Genomic DNA, 20,388 nt, shown 5'->3' on the forward strand with positions numbered 1-20,388 from the left:
GCAATCCTTGCCTTCAGGTATTTCCTTTTGAAATGGCCTACCTCGCCTCTTCCGTAGCAAGCTTGGCCCACTCCAGCACCGGGGACTTGGTTGATTGGCTTCTCCGGAGCTTTACAGAAATGGGCAGTGTGCCCCTTCCTGTTGCAATTCATACACTGCATTTCCCGGCAGGAACCCACGTGATGGAAGTTGCATTTGTTGCACTTAGGCAAACTTCCAGCGTACTGCTTTACCAAAGCAGCAGCGGCAGGTGCTATCAAAGCATGTACTGCCACGACCTGCTGCTTTTTGGCAGTCTTAGCTTTCTTCTTGTCATCCCAAAACTTCCGCTTGGAGTCAGCGGTTCTTGCAGGATCTGAGATGGCCAGGGTAGTTGTTGCGGCCGGGGTACGAACCACATGGTCTATGAGCCGTTGTGCCAACTACTTGGCACTATCAAATGTAGTGGGGTGTGATGCCAAAATATTTCCTTGGTACGGTGGCACCAGCCCCCATATGTATCTCTCAATCTTCTTTCCTTCTGTATGAACCATGTTGGGACAGAGGGCCACCAGCTCGCAGAATCTGGCAGTATAAGCGGTTACGTTGGAGCTCTTCATGGTTAGGCTCCATAGCTCTTCCTCTAGCTTTTGGATCTCGCCCCTCAGGCAGTACTCCTCCATCACGAGGTCTTTCAAAGTTTCCCAGCCCATCGCATTAGCCACTATAAGTGATAGTGACTTAACATGGCCATTCCACCATGTTAGGGCTTTAGTTTCGAAGGTGCAAGCAGCGTACTTCACCTTGCCCTCCTCGGAACAAGAGCAGATTTTGAAAACCGATTTGGTTTTCTCAAACCATTGCGAGAGGGCAATGACTCCGCCAGTCCCTTTGAAGGACAATGGCTTGCAGTTGGTGAAGTCCTTATAGGAGCACTCTCTTGAGCGCACATGAGCTTCAACCTGGATAGACTGAACAGGGGTTCCTCCTCCGGTGGAACCAGATGAATGATACTGAGCCATGGTCGTAGCCACCGCTGCAGTTATAGCAGCATTTAAGGATGTCGTGTTAAACTGAGGAGTAGCTGGTTGAGGAGGTGGAGGAGGTGGTGTTTCGTTATTGAGGTTTCGCCTTGCATTTCTGCGAGGCGGCATCTTTGATCTATAGTTTATGAAGATGAAACATTGATAAGATTTCAATGGCAGATTGGATGAGAATGACTCAGGGACTAACTCTCCAAAGCCCAACGATACGATTGAATGGAAATCTAGAACTAATAGATGATCACATTTGGATAATAATTCCCATAAGATTAGGTACCTGTTAATATTACTGGAATTACAGATGTAACAAATTTGGGAAAAACGGCCAACAGAAATAGGCGTTACATCAACCAAAATGGGAAAATTTTGACAGAATTACAACCTAACCAAGACCTAACATGCCTACGATTTACAACGATAGAGAATTAGACCAGCATTTTACATAACTAGGTTATATCCAAAAAGAGAGAAGTTGATGAGAATCTATCAGCGATGAGAACTACCAGAGTGAGTTCTTGATCCCAACAGGAGATGTTCTATATCCCTCATACGCCTATCATCCCTTGCTTGCTGAGCTCGTAGTTCTCTGACTTCAGCTCTCGTTTCAGTGAGTTCCCTCTAAAGAGCTACATTGTGAACTAAAGCCCTTTCATGAGCAGAATCTAGTTGGCGTATACGGACAGTGTTAACACCAATGTTGGCGTCAATCTCTAAGAATCGATTGATAGATGATTGACCCAGTATCGTGTTCCAAGAAATCCTACGAACCATGATGGGTAGGACTATGTCAGCAGAACCTCCATTAGTGAGGTTGTAGAAACTTCTGTCTCCATTGTAAGGAATGGGATGACCCTGTTCATGGCTCCATGTATTCAAGTTTGTTGCCCATAGAGGTGTGGGTTCTTGAAATGCGGGTCGGGGGTTGTTATTCAGGGCTTGACCTACTTGAGGTAGGTTGTTGAATTCGGGGTCGGAGTCAGATCCATCCGAGAAGCCTTCAGCTTGATGATCATCCAAAGGGATTTGATGCTCATCATCAGACTCTGCTTCAAGCCATCCAACATTTCCGTTGGGTGGAAAGTACGGGTCGTCATGATGATGAAATCTAGCCATGATATCTATGCGAGAAAAGGGGTAAGGAAATAATTAATAGACGAGCTAACTAGATAATTATAAGGTGATCTTTATCAGTTACTCCAATACTTGACTTGGGCATACCAATAAAGACCTTTAGTTCCCAGGTAAATAATTATAGTAACACAGAATACTCCTATAGTATTTTAAGTTTAATGTTATGTTCTACTATTCTTATCGTGGTAGTGTTGGTAAGTTTTTAGACTTGTTGCAACCTCACAACCATCCTTAGGCACATGGTAGTCACTCCTCGGATAATGTAGTTGATCATGCTACATCTTCCCAGGGTTGACCATATGTCTCTAAGTCTACCCTTGTTGTCCAACAATCGTAATACTTTTGTTCTGTCCTAGTGACACTGATTTTAGTATGAATGTAGGTATGTATACTTAGTTAAATATTTTATTATTTAACAGTATAAACTCTTAATCAGAGTATTTTAAACTCGCTTGTGTTTATAGTTCATATATCTTTTATGGGTTGATACACTCAATTCACTATAAACAATGCTCTGATACCAATCTGTCACGCCCCAAAACCTGAACGGCGGAATCGTTCGGGGGTGGAGGACGCCATGTATAATATCACAACAATGACAAGTAGTAAACAAGCAACAACATCATCCATTGCATTAATAATATAATTTCATACTAGTGTGTTCTGTTAAGTTAAATAGACACCAAAAAGTACATCAAAATAAAAGAAGAGTCTTGAAACAAGCTCCATCTTTTCAAAAACCTGGCTCCGGTACCTGTCTACTGTTGCCCTGAGATTACGGGTTATTTTGAAAGCGAGTATCAGCTTTAAAGCTGGTGAGATCATAAGTATATTAGTGTCTGAGTTTGTATGAAAACATTTGTAAGATGTTTGTAAGATGTAATGTATAAGTTTTGTAAAGTTTGTATTTGTTTGAACACTCCTAGAAAACCCTGTATTTCCTACTAACAATAGCCTTCTACCAAGGCATCTAGTAACTATGTGTGTCTCTTTTAAGAGTCTGTATTTTCCCAAATCCGACTATCATTAACCAAAAATATAGTTTTTACATTACCGTGCATCGTGTGAATGTTCACGAAGTGAATGTAATGGGAAAATATTATAGTACTGTAGTGTTGTATTAAGTAACTACCACTGTACTAACTACCTTAAATCAATTATTATTTAAAGTACCATGTGATCGGCCTGTACCCTGCTACCGAATCAATAGTAAGACGACGATGTAAGACACCGTAAGAAATGACATTTGGCACCCGTAGACTTGCAAGTCCCACTGTAGCGAGCAGCAAGGTGTAGGGTAGTCAATCAAGTATAGATCTATATGCAAACTCATATGCTCCCCAATTAAAGAGATTATAGATACAAAAACGGTCATGGCAGGTAGTGCCATGACCCGTTTAATGGCTCACATAACTGAATGTAATGTATATGTAATGTATGTGCTAGCTGTATTGTGTGTTCTTCCTCTGTCTAGCCTGTGTGTTTGTTTCTCATCACTATGTATTATGTTTGTTTCTCATCACTATGTATTATGTTTGTTTCTCATTACTATGTATTATGTTTGTTTCTCATCACTATGTATTATGTTTGTTTCTCTTCGCTATGTATTATGTTTGTTTCTCATCACTATGTATTATGACTCATGTATGAACTGACTCTTTGTATGATTCATTGTTCTAGTATTAGTATTAGTAAAACCCTAAACTACGCCTATTGTAGTTTACTAGTAATATAACTTGTACGTATGAACATGAAAGTATAACCTTGCTACCCAAGGGTATTGAATTGACTGGAAGAACCTTTTATGACTATATATGTACACATGATATATAACTAATAGTAAAACAACCTTCGGACGGATACCCGATATCTTACCAGACCACATCCCAACGGGGAAAAGGAAATAAAGCGAGCTGGCCTTCCTAAGCCTTTTAAACATTGCTTATATAATTGTACATACATAGGCATGCATTTGATAATAAGTATAAAAGAGCTTAAGTATAAGTATTTGATAAGTAAAATAGTTTGAAGCAAAATAGTTTGATAAACAGTTTAAACAGTAAGAAAATCACAGGTTTTGTAGTTATTAATCACATGTGATTGATGTAATAACTATAAGTATTTAACTTGTACCCCCCCCCCATAAAGCATTTAAAAACATTTAAAACATTGATTTAAGGGTATGAACTCACCTATAGTGAGTGGTACGGATGAACTGAAGATGTAGGATTGATAGGTGTCAAGTGAAGTCTTGAACACACTCTATGATCCTAGTTAACATATAATATCACATATATGTATCCAATTAGTCTTTAAACCACTAATAAACAAGTCAAGACACCCTAGGACATGCTAAACACCTTATACAAGTGTAATAAGTCTCATGGATTACATCTAAGTGTTGTAGGGAAAGGCTAGTGTGTTTGGGGTTCAAGGAACACTCCATTAGGGAGTTTATGGTTTTCTGGTCACTAGCAAAAGGGTTTACAATCATAAACTCACCCCTTGGTGACCAGTTGTTGTTTGAAGCTTTAAGAGTCCCTAGAAGCTTTTCTACTTGATGTATGTGACCATGGAAGGAACTAAGGTACCATTTCACTCCTAAATGGAGTTTACGGTCCCTTTACCATTTTCTTTTGAGTTTACTACCTCAAAATCATAAGGTTTATGGTATTTGTGGGTTTTCAAGTCCTTAGCTCATCATGGTAATAGTCTTTGTTAGATTCTAGGCATAAGGAATAAATATGGGACATTTATACACCTTTTGGGGTGTTTACGGTTTTGGGAGATCCCCAAACCGTAAACACATAAATGTGAGATTTTTTTGCTTTTTGTGTGATAAACTCATCAAGGATGGATCTAGACAAGTCCTTAAGGCATTGTGAAGCATCTAGGCACCCTAAGGCACCTTACTTGGTGTTTACGGTTTTGGGAGCCCCCTAAATCCGTGAACACTTTGTTCTTGGTGTTCTGGGGACATTTCCTTGATATTAATATGTATAGCAAGATTAACAAGACTCTAGGATGGAAGTACTTACTTTGTGGAAGGTTGAAATGAACTAAAAGTCCTAGAACACTAGTGTGTGTTCTTGGTGTTTTGGAAATCTAATCAAAACACAAAAATGGATGGATGAAAAGATGTATAATCACTAGTAGTTATGATACATCAACTAATCAAGTCGATAAATACTCACGTTGTCGGGAAATCGGGTGAAAACCGGGATGATAGTTGAGAGTGTTTGGAGTTTACTCTTTAGAGTGAAAGTAACAAGTGAGGTACTTTGGGGAGTAAACTCATGCTGAAGCATGAGTTTACGGTTTTTGGGGGTAATTTACGGCCCAAACATTAAAGTTTGGCTGTGAACTTCTGAGCTACGTGTTATTCACGGTTTAGAAATTTCAAGACTCGAGGCGTTACATTCTTTCACCCGTTCATTTAAAGAATAATTATTATAATAGTCTAACGAACTTGAAATTTGTTAAAAACAAATAGAAATGAAATTGACTTATAATATGAAGTGATTGACTTTTAGGGTTTGACCGAAAGAAAATTTCGGGTTGTCACACCGTAAACTCCAATTAGGAGTGAATTGTTGCCCTAATCACTTCCTAAGGCTCAGACTTGGAGTTAGGATGCTTCAAAAATGACTTCTAGGACTTCAAATCAACAAATGGTCAAAGGATTATGTGCTTACGGCCGTAAACTCAAGGGTTTACGACTATAAACTCAATGAGTTATGGTTATTAAAGTGTAAACTCATGAAATGGGGTTCCATTGAACCCTAAACTCAATGGCTTTGTCCTACAACTCTTAGATGCACCACTTAGAACTTATGACACTTACATAAAGTGTTTATCATGTCTTAGGATGTCTTAACTTGGTTATTTAGTTGTTTAAAAGGCTAATTGGTTACATATATGTGATATTATATGTTAACTAGGATCATAGAGTGTGTACAAGTTTTCACTTGACACCTAGCATCCTATTCAGTCCGTTCATCCCAACCACTTGCTACAGGTGAGTTCATACCCCTTAATCTATCTTTTAAATGTTTATAAATGCTTTTATGGGGGGGATACAAGTTGAATCATACTAGTTATTATATCAATCACATGTGATTAATAACTAACATGCAAATGGATTTACTACACTTTTAGCTATTTTACCAAACAGATTACTTCAAATGGCTTTCCAAAACATTTTACTAGTTTAAAACTCTTTATTAAACTGTCATACATAATAAATGTTTCTTTTCAAACCCTGTTACAATTGTGTTTCAAACAAAGGTTTTCCTTATACTTAAAACTGTTCTTATCAAATATACTGCTTTCAAAACGTTTTACAAACTGACATCAAGTCATCTTTCTTAGTTGTTAAACTTTTATAAGGCTTTACAAAACTTCTTTTATGCTTTTATATTGTCAATTGCATGCCTATATATGTATAGTTATATAAGTAATGTTTAAAGGACTTAGGAAGGCTAGCTCGCTTTATCTCCTTTTCCTCGTTGGGATGTGGCTTTAGGGCATCGATTATTCGTCCGAAGGTCGTCTAAATATTAGTTATATATTATGTATACATGTATAGACATAAAAGTTCTATCGGTCAGTTCAATACCCTTAGGAAGCAAGGGTATACTTCCATGTTCATACATACAAGTTATCTTACTAGTAAACTACGATACGCGTAGTTTAGGAAGTTACTAATACTATTACTAGAACGAAGAATCATACAATGAGTCAGTTCATTCATGAGTCAATACTTGCTAGATAGAGAGAGAACACACATTACAGCTAGTATACACAGTACATTTCACTGCTTGCTAAATAGAGAGAGAACACACATTACAACTAGTACACACAGTACATTTCACTACTTGCTAGATAGAGAGAGAACACGCATTACAGCTAGTACACACAGTACCACTACTCGCTAGATAGAGAGAGAACACACATTACAACTAGTACATGCAGAACATTACAATAAATACATGCTAGACAGAGGGAGGACATATAATATAGCTAGCACATTCATTACATATACATTCATGCAGTTATGTGAGCCACTAAACGGGGCATGGTACTTCCTGCCATGGCCGTTTTTGTATTCAGAATCTCCTTATTTGGGGAGCGTATGAGTTTGCATATAGATCTATATTGGATAGACGATCCTACACCTTGTTGCTCGCTACAGTGGGACTTGCAAGTCTACGGGTGCCAAATGTCATTTCTTACGGCGTCTTACATCGTCATTTTACTAGAGTCGGTAGCAGGATACAAGCCGATCACACGGTACTTTAAATTCCAATAGATTTAAGGTAGTTAGTACGGTTGTAGTTATTTGATACTACACTATAGTACTATTTCATTTTCCCATTACATTCACTTCGTGAACATTCACACGATGCACGGAAATGTAAAAGTTATATTTTTGGTTAATGATAGTTGGATTTGGGAAAATACACACTCTTAGAAGAGACACACACATATACTAAATGCCTTGGTCGAAGGCTATTTTTAGTAGGAAACATAGGGTTTTTTAGGAGGTTCAAAACTTTTACATATTTACACTTCACATACTTACAAATACTTTCTTACAAATTCAGACACTAAAATACTTATGATCTCACTAGTTTTAAAGTTGATACTCTCTTTCAAAATGACTTGTATCCTCAGGTCAACAGTAGACAGGTACCGATGCAAGGTTTAGAGAAGATGGAGCTCGTTCAAGACTCATCTTTCATTTTGATTTATACATTAGTGTCTATTAGACATATCAGAACGCTTGTATTAAAATTATATTATTAATCCAATGGATGATGTTGTTGCTTTTTACTACTATTCATTGTTGTGATACTGTACATGACGTCCTCCGCCCCAGAACGTTTCTGCCGTTCCAGGTTTTGGGGTGTGACAATTGTACATTCCATTACTTTCAAATTAGGAAAATCAAATTATAGAAAAGAATATTCGGATTTTAAGGGATTTTTTATTATTTTAATTTTGAATTCTGATTTCTTTAATTAATTCATTTTTAATTCTGTCAGAATGCATATTTTGTCAGAATACAAATTCCAATAGATTGCATATTCTGACAGAATACATATTCTGATTGAATGAATATATATTGAAGAATATCAACATTTTGAACCATGAGTTGAAGAATAAGAAGATTCTTAAAGAATAATAATCTATTTTAACAATATTTAAGAAACTAATGTCCAAAAATAAACAAATAAAACAAATTTATAGTCACATTTTATAAAATTAGAATGCCATTCTTGGAATATTTGTCCCATTCTACAAGCATATAGTGTTTTATATTAAGCCATTTTGAAAGAATCTTCATTCCATAAGAATACAATATCTTATAGTAAGTCATTCTTGAAAGAATCTTCATTCTCATTATTGGTATGGTGAATCACAATTGTCATGAAATTGTCTCTTAATTTTCGTCCATCATTGTTGTTCCAAGCAACATTGCTACGTTCTGAGTGGTCCTGAAACAAAAATATACAAATAATGAAGTTTACGAATGTAAATAAATACATTTGTCATCAAATAAGATGTAGAAATATTTGACCTTCTATGCTAATATTAACATAAGAAAGAACAAAAAAAGTCGTTTTTCTTGTTAGTATTACTTGAGGTAACATCAAGATTTCTGCAACAAAACTTTTTCTAGCATTATAACATGAAAAAAAAACAATTGTTATTAAGAAATGACAACATTTTGTATAAAAGAAACTTAACATTTATAACATTTTGTATAAAAACATCACTTGTAATAGGTAAGAATAATTAACCTGATATTAACGAGGTAGGAATAATCTGAATAGGCACAAGAAACGATCTTACTGATGAAGCACAAACACAAACTAAGCATCACAACCCATTCGAACAGAACTTAACCACTTAGAATACCATTCCAACACTTAATCTATGAATAACAAACAAACATATGTAAAAAATAAAAATTTAATGGGTGAAAGCTTTAGTAAGAAACACTACATGCATTTATGACGTATTTATTGGATATGAAAGCTACCATAGGACCTAACATTGATATATTATATGATATATGTGAAAATGAAATGGGATGATAGGGAAGAACTTAACTGTTGTAAATATAAATTTAATGGGTGAAAGCTTTAGTAAGAAACACTAGCTTTCCCTCTTTGTTGAGTCATACTACTCTTACTAATTATGAAAGTGGAATGAAGAAAGACCTTTAACCCATGCCTTGAAGTCACAACACCTGTAGAAAAACCAATCAAAACAAATGTAGTTAAAATCTAAATCATTAAATGCTAGGTCCTTATTAAATCAAACTATAGTAAAAATTAAAAACACCCAAATTGTTTTTACCTAGGACGTAACCTAGCTTCCATAAAAGTGAAAATCAAATGAATTTGTTCCTTCAACAATGGTACATAGTTGTTGCCATCGCGGGGGATGGCGGAACGTGAGAGAACGGCTTGGGAGAGAGTAAGTAAGGTAGAACAAGTTAAGAGGATGAACAAAACAGATGCATGAATACCGATTATAAATGTTGACACAACAACAGGAGAGATCGGCCTACTTATTACTAATTCAAGATGAAGAAAAACACAATCATTGGTTACTTATATACATAAACCAAAGAATATTAATCTTAAGAGATGGAACAACCTAAGAAGAGAGAGGGGAGAAGACCGTCGTTGCCAATTAATTTATGAGATAATTTCAATTCTTACCATTAAAATGGAATGTAAAAAGTTTGAAGAAGGTGGAGGATGAAGTTCGACTTGAAGATTGTGGCCGAAGATTAGAGATACATCAGAGGTGGATTGATGGCGACGGATCGATGGGAGAAGGGAATATGGAAAATTTGATAAAGACGTAAGGTAATTGATACGCAAGCTGTATTTAAGGGAATTAATCCATGTTCTTAGGGATTTATACTTATTTTAGGGATTAATTAAATATTTATTTAATTACTAAAATTAATTAATATGTAGGATTACAATTTTACCCTTATTTGAGTTTTTGTAATGATTAGTCCATAATCATTCTTACATCCACACAATAGATAGTTAAAATATTTGAACTTACCCCTCTCTCTCTCTCTCTCTCTCTCTCTCTCTATATATATATATATATATATATATATATATATATATATATATATTTCTCTTTTATATGCCTATCAATTTCATGAAGAATTGTGGTCCATCCTAAATAAAAGAGTTATCACTATTTGAACCAACTATTATTAGGCTCAATTTCCCTTATTTTAATTGATTGTTGGATTTTATTTCTGTGAAGTGTTATTACAATAATTCTGTCTTGGCAGTTGGTATTATCATTTGTTTCATGCAAAAAATACTTGCTTACCTTGCAAATTGTTTTTTCTGACAAGATAAAACTGATACACGAACGCATCAATTGTAAAGTTAATAGTTTATTTCCGTTAAATACTCAACGATTATTTAGGCTATTTGCGAGAATATTAATCTGCCATATTCCTTATACAACGAAAATGAAATCGAGAGTCAATGGACATAGCTAAAGACATGTGGTCTATCTGACTAATTTAAGTAACGATTGATGACCACAATAATCTTAGGTTGAGAAAACCATATAGATAAAGGAAGATATAGAAATTTTAAGATTGTATAAAAATGGCATAGGCTCAAGATACCACTACATCTCAGGAGACATCTATGAGTCAACATGTAGAAGTAGAAGTATCACCCATGTTGTGTTGGTGATTTGTATCACTAATATTATTTAAGTGTAACGAGATTCACTTGTTTACCAATATGATCTTGACAAATATTGAATAAGGAAGGATGATGAGGAGTGAAAACTTGTTTGAGTTTGTCTTGATTCAAAGTACACTGTTATTTAGGGGAGAAGCCCATAAACTACGGGGTATGGGAGCAGCTCCCCTGGTAGCGGTATGCAAGGGATGGCAACCCCTGGCGGGGTCCAAGCGACATAGCCCTTGGCTATGGTCAAGCTGATGGTTTTACCCCTGCCATGGATTCGATTTAAGATAGTTAAATGATAGTTTTGTGGCACTTTGTAATTCTAATATGACAGTTTATTTACAATTTTAGGACAACGACTTATATCATGTTTTTGGTCACTTGAATATGGTACACACAAGATATAACACACAACATTCTCTATTCTTGATCTTATATTGAATTTTATCAGATTAGAGATTTCGAGTGTACCATCGAAATGCTTTAATTTGAAAGTGTAATTCACGTCTCTCTGTAATCGAAGCAATCGTTACCCTATTTTCAAACAAATATTAAAGCGTTTTGTGAAAATAGTGTATGGAGATTTTGGGAACGACATAGCAAACAAGTTTGATAAGTTGGTCAATTTTGGAGGGCATGATTTTGTAGATAGAAAACTAAGATGCATTTTCTCCTTACTACTCTGAAAGTGGTGTATATTTTGAGTACCCCCATGCTTAAATTTGTTAGAGATGAATTCCTGGAATCAAATAGGAGGAGATGAACATTGGAGAATGATGAATACATATGTCATGCTCATATTCTAAATGGTATGTATGGCTCTCTATTTGATGTTTATCAAAATGTTGAATCTGCAAAGGAACTATAGAATTCACTGGAATCCAAGTATCTGGCTAAGGATGCTTATAGTAAGAAGTTTCTACTTAGTAATTTCATGGGTTACAAGATGGTTGATACAAGTCCTGTAATGGAACAATTCCATGAAATGTTAAGGATTATGGGACAGTTTGCTCAACATAATATGAAGATGGATGAATCCATCTTGATGGTTGTCATTATTGACAAACTGCCTCATTCCTAGAAAGAGTTTAAACATACTATAAAACATAACCAGGGAGAGATAACTTTGGTTCAACTTAGAAGGTACTTAAGGATTAAAGACAGCCTCATTCCTAGAAAGAGTTTAAGCATACTATAAAACATAACCAGGGAGAGATAACTTTGGTTCAACTTAGAAGGTAGTTAAGGATTAAAGAGTCTTTAAGGGCATAAGAACATGGCAATAATCCTAAAGGTAAGAACCAAGTTGGCTCTTCTTCTATAAATATGGTGGAAGGTGATAGTTCAAAGAATTTCAACAAGTCTAAAGGCAAAAGGAAGCACAAAGGAAAAGATGATAAATCTTCCAACAAAAGTCCAAATTGGTGTGTTGGCACTGTAACAAACCTGTTCATTTCAATAATGATTGTAGTGTTCGTAAATTGAAAAATATGTTGGTCCAAGTGGGTCTAATGATCCAGAAAAGCAACAAGGCCAGAATTGTAATTCAGTGCAAAATTTTAATTATGTTTATAAACGGCTATTATGCGTATGTACATGTAATGCTCGTAGATTTGGGCTAGAGATGTAGTAGTCATAATGATTATCTCATGGATAAAAGGAAAGCTCGAATCCGACTTCGTATTAAGAAGTTATGTTTCTTCAATGTTTTGTAGTTGAATCGACACGAAAATGTGAACCGAAAAAAGTTAATTTTCGATAGGTTGCTTATTATCCTAAGTAATCTAAATGAAAGTCGTAGTAGTCGTAAAAACGAGAGTGTGTATATAGAGAACTTCCAAATCTGATTTCGTATGAGGAAGTTATGATTTTTCGAAGATTCAGCATCGTAGTGCGGACACAACAATCAAAATTCAAATCGGTTGATTGTTTGCCAAAACAATCTAAACTAGAGCTGAAGATCTTGTAAATATTAGCTCATTGATATAAACACAGTCGAGAACAAATTTTGTATGAGAGACTTATGATTTTTATAAGGACTTTAACAGTCTAAGCCTGTTAAAATATAAATTTAAGAATAAATTAAGAATTAGCCAATAGAGTCTAAATAAAAGTTGTAGCACTTGTCGATAGTTATGCGCGTATATAAATAATGTTGAAAACGAAGCTTATATAAGAAAGATACGATTTTATAAAATTTTGCGAAAAGCGTCACGTGCAGGAGGCATGACGCATGTTTCTAGAAGGAGACCTCGTTGAACCAATCTGAGCATGCCACGTGTCACGAGGAGGGAGGCCAACCAAAGCGAGTACATGTCACTCCTCTAGTCTGGGCGTGGTGCGCGTCCAAGAAAATCACCCTATATATAGCAGTCAACCCTCATTTCATTCTTTCACACTTCTAGAGCAATTCCTTTGAAAATCTAACTCCAAATTCCGAAATTTCTCTATGTCTTAGGAGTTTTAGTAAAGCTCTAAGGTCCGTGAAAGCCCGACAATTAGAAGTTATCAGGTCGGACTTCTACCAATAAGATTTTCGAACTTTTATAAGTAAAATCTATGTAAATCAAGCAACACTTATATTGCTTTCAGTGTAACTTATATTTATATTCGTACTTGTAATCATGAATTTATAAATAAGATTTATGAGATTATTGATGTAGATCTTGATGTAGACATTGAGATTATTGAGGAATCTAGATTATCCTTAATCATGAAGAATACTTAACTAAGACCTAGTGATCATTATACCTAGGTCACATCAAAGGAAAAGCTAAATGCAATCGCGAAGTCCTGCCCAAATTTCGAGTCATCCAATTTGAATAAGTGAGTGTATAGTTACTTTCATCTTACTTGTAGATATGAAGTATTTAGATGATTAAATGTTATATGTTCCTATTATATGTATATATATATATATATATATATATATATATATATATATATATTGTAACACCTGGATTCCCAGGTATGATATTTTGTTCCTTTATTGTTGGGTTTTGTGGGGGAACTCGGCGAGTTGGCGTCTACACTCGCCGAGTATGGTCGCGGATTTGTATGCGAGTTCACAGCTGGACTCGGCGAGTTCATGACTGGACTCGGCGAGTCCACGCTATTTAATGAAACCCTAATTTCCTGGGTTTGAGACCTATTTAAAGGGCCTTATGCCCGTCATTTGCGGCCACCAACCCTCAGAGAGAAACCCTAAAGAGATCTAGAGCGTTTGTGAGGAAGGAGAGGCCAATCTTGAACTTTGGTGGGTGTTTTTGCAAGAAGGAAGTGTTCAAGGCAAGAGGAGACTGAAGGAGGTGCGATTTTGGTGATTTTGGGCTCATAGAGATTGCATTGAGGTATTATTCTTGGACCTTCTTCAGTTTTGGTGTTGATCCTTAGTGTTAGGGTTTTCTAACCCTTTTAGAGGTTGATTAAGTGGTGTATTTGATCCTTTCTCGAGTTTCTGTTCTGGATCTGGACCCAAAGATGTCCAGAGACCTTAACCCTTGGAGCTTTATGAGTCATTTTGGGAGTCATGAGCTTGGAATGTCATTTTTGGGGCAAAATCACCATTTTGGACCATTTCTATGTTATATGTGTGTCAAGGTCCGAACTTTACGTGATTATCACGCTTGGGGAGGCCAGATCTATGATTGTATGGAACAGATCTGACCTCAGAAGTTGTTTTGAGTCTGTGCATGGCATGAACTTGCCGAGTCCGAAGAACAGACTTGGCAAGTAGTATGAAGGTTGCCCGTTAATCACTCAGTGAGTGAACTTGTCGAGTTAGGGGAATGACTCGGTGAGTTAGGGAGAGTCGAGGGTCTGAGTTCAAGTTGGAACTCGCCGAGTTGTTCTTGAGGCTCGACGAGTTGAGTCGGGGTGGACCCGCGATTCATGCCAGTTGGAACTCGTCGAGTCCAGGGAAGTACTCGACGTGCCAAGAGAGGGTCTAAGAGAGTCAGTGGACACGTGTAGACTCGCCGAGTCGCCCTAGTGCACTCGCCGAGTCGGGTCAAGTTTGACCGTTGACCTTGTTGACTTTTAGGGTTGAGTACAGTTCTATTCATGGGGGTATTTACTTTATGTGATTAGGCGGAGGCCAGATCACATTTCTTCCGAGTCAGATACTTACCGAGACATCGAGGTAAGTCTTCTCACTATACGTTACCTAGAGTGGTACTATGCGATGACCAAAGGGTCTTATGTGTTATGTATGAGATTATCTTCTATGTGATCTTTGTATGTTGTATGATGATATAGACCGGACCAGAGGGTCCAACGAGCTATGACCGGACCTAAGGGTCCAACGAGCTACGGGACTGGAGGGTCCCAATGAGACACATCGACCGGAGGGTCGTATTTTAGCCTCGAGTGGTGTATGTGCTGTATGTGGTATTTTGGGGAACTCACTCAGAATTTATGCTTACAGTTGTTGTGTTATGTGTTTCAGGTACTAGTGATGAGCGCAGGAAGGCGCCGGCATGATTCGTACATACACACATTGGAGTTTTTGTAGAGATTTTGGGGAGATGTTTTGTGACAATAGCATTTGATACAATATGTTTGACATTATTTTATGAATGAATGAATGTTTTAAAAATGAAAAATTATTTTGAAAATTTATGTTGTTACAATTTGGTATCAGAACCTTGGTTTGAGGGATTCGGATGCATCTTCGGGCGTATCTGAACTCAAATTGAGGATTTGAGATAATTTTTGCTAATGAAGTAAAACTTTTGAAAAGAGTAAAAAGAGTTTTGAGAAAAACAGAGCAGAGCCGTGTGTACGATCAGCGAACGCCCGAACCGTGAATCCCCAAAAGTACCCTTAGATTATGTGTTATGAGATATGTTATGTTATGCATGCTAGAGTAGGCTAGGTATACAAATTAGGACTAGAGTGGCCTGATTTGTGATGCCTTAGCCTAGGAGATTTCTGCTGCTAAGATGCTTTGAGAGTAGAGTACTTGTAATCCATGATCCAAGGAGGAGGACTTGGAGTGAATACTGATGCGGTGTGGTCAGTAGTATTGGGCCTGTACTACTGAAGACACCGGATCAGTGGGCATTCCAAGTAAGAATCTTTTGGACAATGGAGGACAAGTAGGGTTGCATCATCGAGTATGTGTATGCTGGATTGAGTCTCTGATAATTTTTGTTGTATTTCAGAAGCATCATGGTTGGGAATCGACACACACCTGAGAGCAGTGGTGTCAGCGACGAGGAGATCCGTCGATTGATTCATGAGGAGGTTGCTGCTGCCATCCGGGCTGAGATTCTCGAGATGTTTGGGAACATCAAGGCCACGTTGATTGAGACTTTTGATGAGCGGTACGCGGCATTGACTGAGGCTGCTTCAGCTGCAGCTACAGCTACTGCTGCTGTTGCGACTGCCAGACCTTAGGGAGGTGACTCGTTGTTGTTCCGGGAGTTCAGCAACACGAAGCCACCAGAGTTCGACGGGAAGCATGACCCGATTGCCGCTATGAGGTGGACCTCTGACATCGAGGGATGTTTTTATATGTGCTCTTGTCCAGAGCACTTGAGGGTTCGGTTCGCCTTGAACCAGCTCCGCCTGGGAGCAAAGGATTGGTGGAATTTCCTGATGGAGAACTTCACTTTGGCTGAGATTTCCGAGGTGACCTGGGAGAGGTTCGCCGCTATGTTCAGAGAGGAGTATGTTCCCCCAGTGGAGAGGGAACAGTTGAATCAGCAGTTCTTGACCCTCAAGCAGGGTACTGATTCTGTGGCAGCTATCACCAGGAAGTTTCATGAGAGGGCGATGTTTTGCCCTGAGCAGGTGTCGTCTGAGCAGGCTCGTATGAGCCGTTATCTGATTGTGATGAGGAGAGATATTCGGGAGTTCGTGGCGAACTCAACTTACCGGACATTTGCTGAGCTCTAGGCAAATGCCCGGAAGAGGGAGATCGAGTTGGAGACTCGGGCCAGGGAGGAGGCCGAGTCTCAGAGGATGGATCGGCGGCCGGCTCAGTCTCAGCCAACAGCCAAGCGGGCTAGACCCGCTGATTCGAGATCTAGAGGCGCAAAGGGTCGCACTTGTGGGAAGTGCGGTAAGAGTCACGAGGGGTCATGCAGGGTTGGGGTATGCTACAAGTGTGGGAAGGAGGGGCATATCGTGAGGGATTGCCCCAAAGGATTCTCGGTTTGCTTTCATTGCAACCAGACCGGCCATCGGAAGGCCGATTGCCCGCAACTTCTTCAGAGATCAGCACAGGGATCTGTGCCTACTGCTAGGACTACCGAGGTTCGGCCGGTGAAGGTTGAGGCCCCGAAGGCTCGTGGGAGGGCATTTCAGTTGACCGCGTAGGAGGTCTGCACGGCGCCCGATGTTGTGGCTGGTATGTATTCTCTTTTCATCTTTTATTTGAGTTGAGTTTTTATGCTTATATGATGATATGCGTAGGTACTTTTCTTGTGAGTTATGTGCCTGCGTTGGTATTATTTGACTCGGGTGCGAGTCGGTCGTTTATTTCCATAGCATTTAGTCAACATATTAGTCTCCGTCGAGAGGCGTTGGATCGGCCTCTATGAGTTTCCATAGCTGATGAGCGAGCAGTGTATGCTTTGGATGTGATTCGAGGATGTGTCCTTGAGATCTTCGGTGTGGAGTTCCCGATAGATCTGGTTCCGATCGCGATGGGGGACGTGTGTGTTATAGTGGGTATGGATTGGTTGAGCCGATATGGAGTTGTGATAAACAGCGAGCGTCAGTTGGTGACGATTTGAGACCCTAGTGGGGGAGTTATTACAGTGCACAGTGAGGGTACACATGCGGGGTCAACATTTTGTTCGGCCGCCAGAGCGAGACAGAGTCTACAACAGGGTTGTAGAGGATTTGTGGCATATGTGATGGATGCGAGGGTTGTTTCAGAGAGACCGAAGTCGGTTGATGAGGTTCCAATAGTGCACAAATTTTCGGATGTATTTCCAGAGGAATTGTCGGGTGTGCATTCGGGGAGGCAGGTAGAGTTCGGTATTGAGTTGGTTCCAGGAGTTGCGCCTATCGCAAAGGCGCCTTATCGCCTTGCACCTCCGGAGATGCAGGAGTTATCCTCGCAGCTTCAGGAGCTACTGGGGAAGGGGTTCATCAGGCCGAGCAGTTCTCCATGGAGGAGCCTATCCTTTTTGTCAAGAAGAAGGATGGCTCGCTCCGGATGTGCATTGATTATCGTGAGCTGAATAAGCTAACGATCAAGAACCGTTACCCATTGCCGAGGATCGATGATTTGTTTGATCAGTTGCAGGGAGCATCTTGGTTCTCCAAGGTCGATTTGAGGTCTAGGTATCATCAGGTGAGGGTGCGGGAGGAGGACATCCAGAAGACAGCATTCCAGACTCGTTATGGGCATTACGATTTTGTGGAGATGCCTTTCGGACTTACAACGCACCGGCGGTGTTCATGGATCTCATGAACAGGGTGTGCAGACCGATGTTGGATTGCTCAGTGATCATGCTCATCGACGACATTTTGGTGTATTAGAGATCCAGAGAGCAGCATGAGGAGCATTTGAGGGAGATCCTCGGAGTTCTGAGATCGGAGAGGCTTTATGCCAAGTTCTCCAAATGTGAGTTCTGGCTATGAGAGGTTCAGTTTCTAGGACACCTTGTTAACCAGGATGGGATATTGGTCGATCCGGCCAAGATTGAGGCGGTCATGAGATAGGAGGTGCCTAGGTCACCCACTGAGATCAGGAGTTTTCTAGGTTTGGCCGGCTATTATCAGAGATTTATTAAGGATTTCTCCAAGATCGTCGTGCCACTCACCAACTTGACCCTGAAGGGTGTTGCGTTTTCTTGGGGTCTGGAGCAGCAGACCTCGTTCGAGACACTTCGCCAGAAATTATGCGAAGCAGCAGTGTTAGCTCTTCTGGAAGGGATGGAAGATTTTGTGGTTTATTGTGATGCATTGATATCCGGATTGGGAGCAGTACTTATGCAAAGGGGGCATGTGATTGCATATGCATCAAGGCAGCTTAAGCCTCATGAGTCGAGATATCCCACTCATGATTTAGAGCTGGGAGCGGTAGTGTTCTCTCTCAAGATTTGGTGACATTATCTTTATGGGGTTCGGTGTACGATATACACAGACCATAAGATCTTGAAGTATTTGATGGATCAGCCCAACCTGAATATGCGCCAGAGGAGGTGGTTGGACGTGGTCAAGGATTATGATTGTGAGATCCTGTACCACCCGGGCAAGGCTAAAGTGGTAGCCAATGCATTCAGCCGTAGGGCGGAGGCCGCCCCAATTCGAGATGTTTGTTTGAGATTGTCAGTGATTACCCCGGTGTTGGATGCTATTCGTGGGGCCCAGGCTGAGGTTGTGAAGCCAGAGAGCCAGAAGAGGGAGAGAGTTGTCGGGCTGGTATCGGAATTTGTTACCGATAGCCGGGGGCTTATGACATTTCAGGGTCGGATTTGGGTACCGTCTATGGGCAGAACGCGTACCATTTTGATGGAAGAGGCTCATCGATAGAAATTCTCGATCCATCCCGGGGCCACTAAGATGTTTTTGGACCTGAAAAAGAATTATTGGTGGCCTTGTATGAAGACGGATGTCGCTTGGTTTGTAGAGAGGTGCTTGACCTATCGCAGGGTGAAGGCCGAGCACTAGCGTCCACATGGTAAGCTGCAGCCATTAGAGATTCCCGAATGGAAATGGGAACAAATTACCATGTATTTCATCACTAAATTGCCAAGGACCGCGAGGGGTGTCAATGCAATTTGGGTGATTGTAGACAGGTTGACTAAGAGTGCTCACTTCTTGGCCATCAGTGAGAGCTCTTTCGCGGAGAAGTTGGCAGAGATGTACGTGAGAGAGGTGGTATCACGGCATGGAGTGCCGATCTCGATTGTCTCAGATCGAAATGTACGTTTCACTTCCAGATTCTGGAAGAAGTTTCATGAGGAATTGGGTACGAAACTGCATTTTAGTACCGCATACCACCCACAGACTGACGGGCAAAGTGAGCGGACGATTCAGACGCTCGAGGACATGCTCCGGGCATGTGTGTTGGATCTTGGCGGGAGTTGGGACACGTATTTGCCCTTGGCGGAGTTTTCTTATAACAACAGCCATCATTCGAGCATTGGCATGCCGCCCTTCGAGCTGTTGTATGGAAGGAGGTGTCAAACCCCTATCTGTTGGGGAGAAGTAGGGCAGTGTGTGATGGGCAGCACCGAGATTGTGCTTCAGACGGCAGAGCAGATCCACCAGGTCAGACAGAGGTTGTTGACCGCTTAGATCCGTCAAAAGAGTTATGTGGACAGACGCCGGTCCGAGCTCGAGTTTCAGGTCGGCGACTTCGTGCTCCTGAAGGTCTCTCCTTGGAAAGGAGTGATCCGATTCAGGAAGAGGGGCAAGTTGGGGCCCCGATATATTGGTCCTTTCAGGGTGATCGCGAGGGTAAGCAGGGTAGCCTATCGTTTGGAGTTACCAGCATAGTTGGGTCAAATTCATGACAC

The 20,388-nt window shown here is 39.7% G+C and overlaps 1 long non-coding RNA gene across 1 annotated transcript; it reads right to left on the bottom strand.

The window, feature by feature from the left end:
• Positions 1 to 8,420: 8,420 nt before the first annotated feature.
• On the bottom strand, positions 8,421 to 9,789 carry LOC145059232 (uncharacterized). Its single transcript, XR_013686714.1, has 3 exons — positions 9,522 to 9,789; positions 8,960 to 9,411; positions 8,421 to 8,653 (listed from the first exon to the last, which is right to left on the bottom strand). It is a non-coding gene; the product is annotated as an uncharacterized LOC145059232 (long non-coding RNA).
• Between the last annotated feature and the right edge of the window lie 10,599 nt (positions 9,790 to 20,388).

This window comes from Lactuca serriola, chromosome 6 (genome assembly GCF_051521515.1).
Source record: "Lactuca serriola cultivar US96UC23 chromosome 6, Lser_US96UC23_V15, whole genome shotgun sequence".
Classification (NCBI taxonomy): Eukaryota; Viridiplantae; Streptophyta; class Magnoliopsida; order Asterales; family Asteraceae; genus Lactuca; species Lactuca serriola.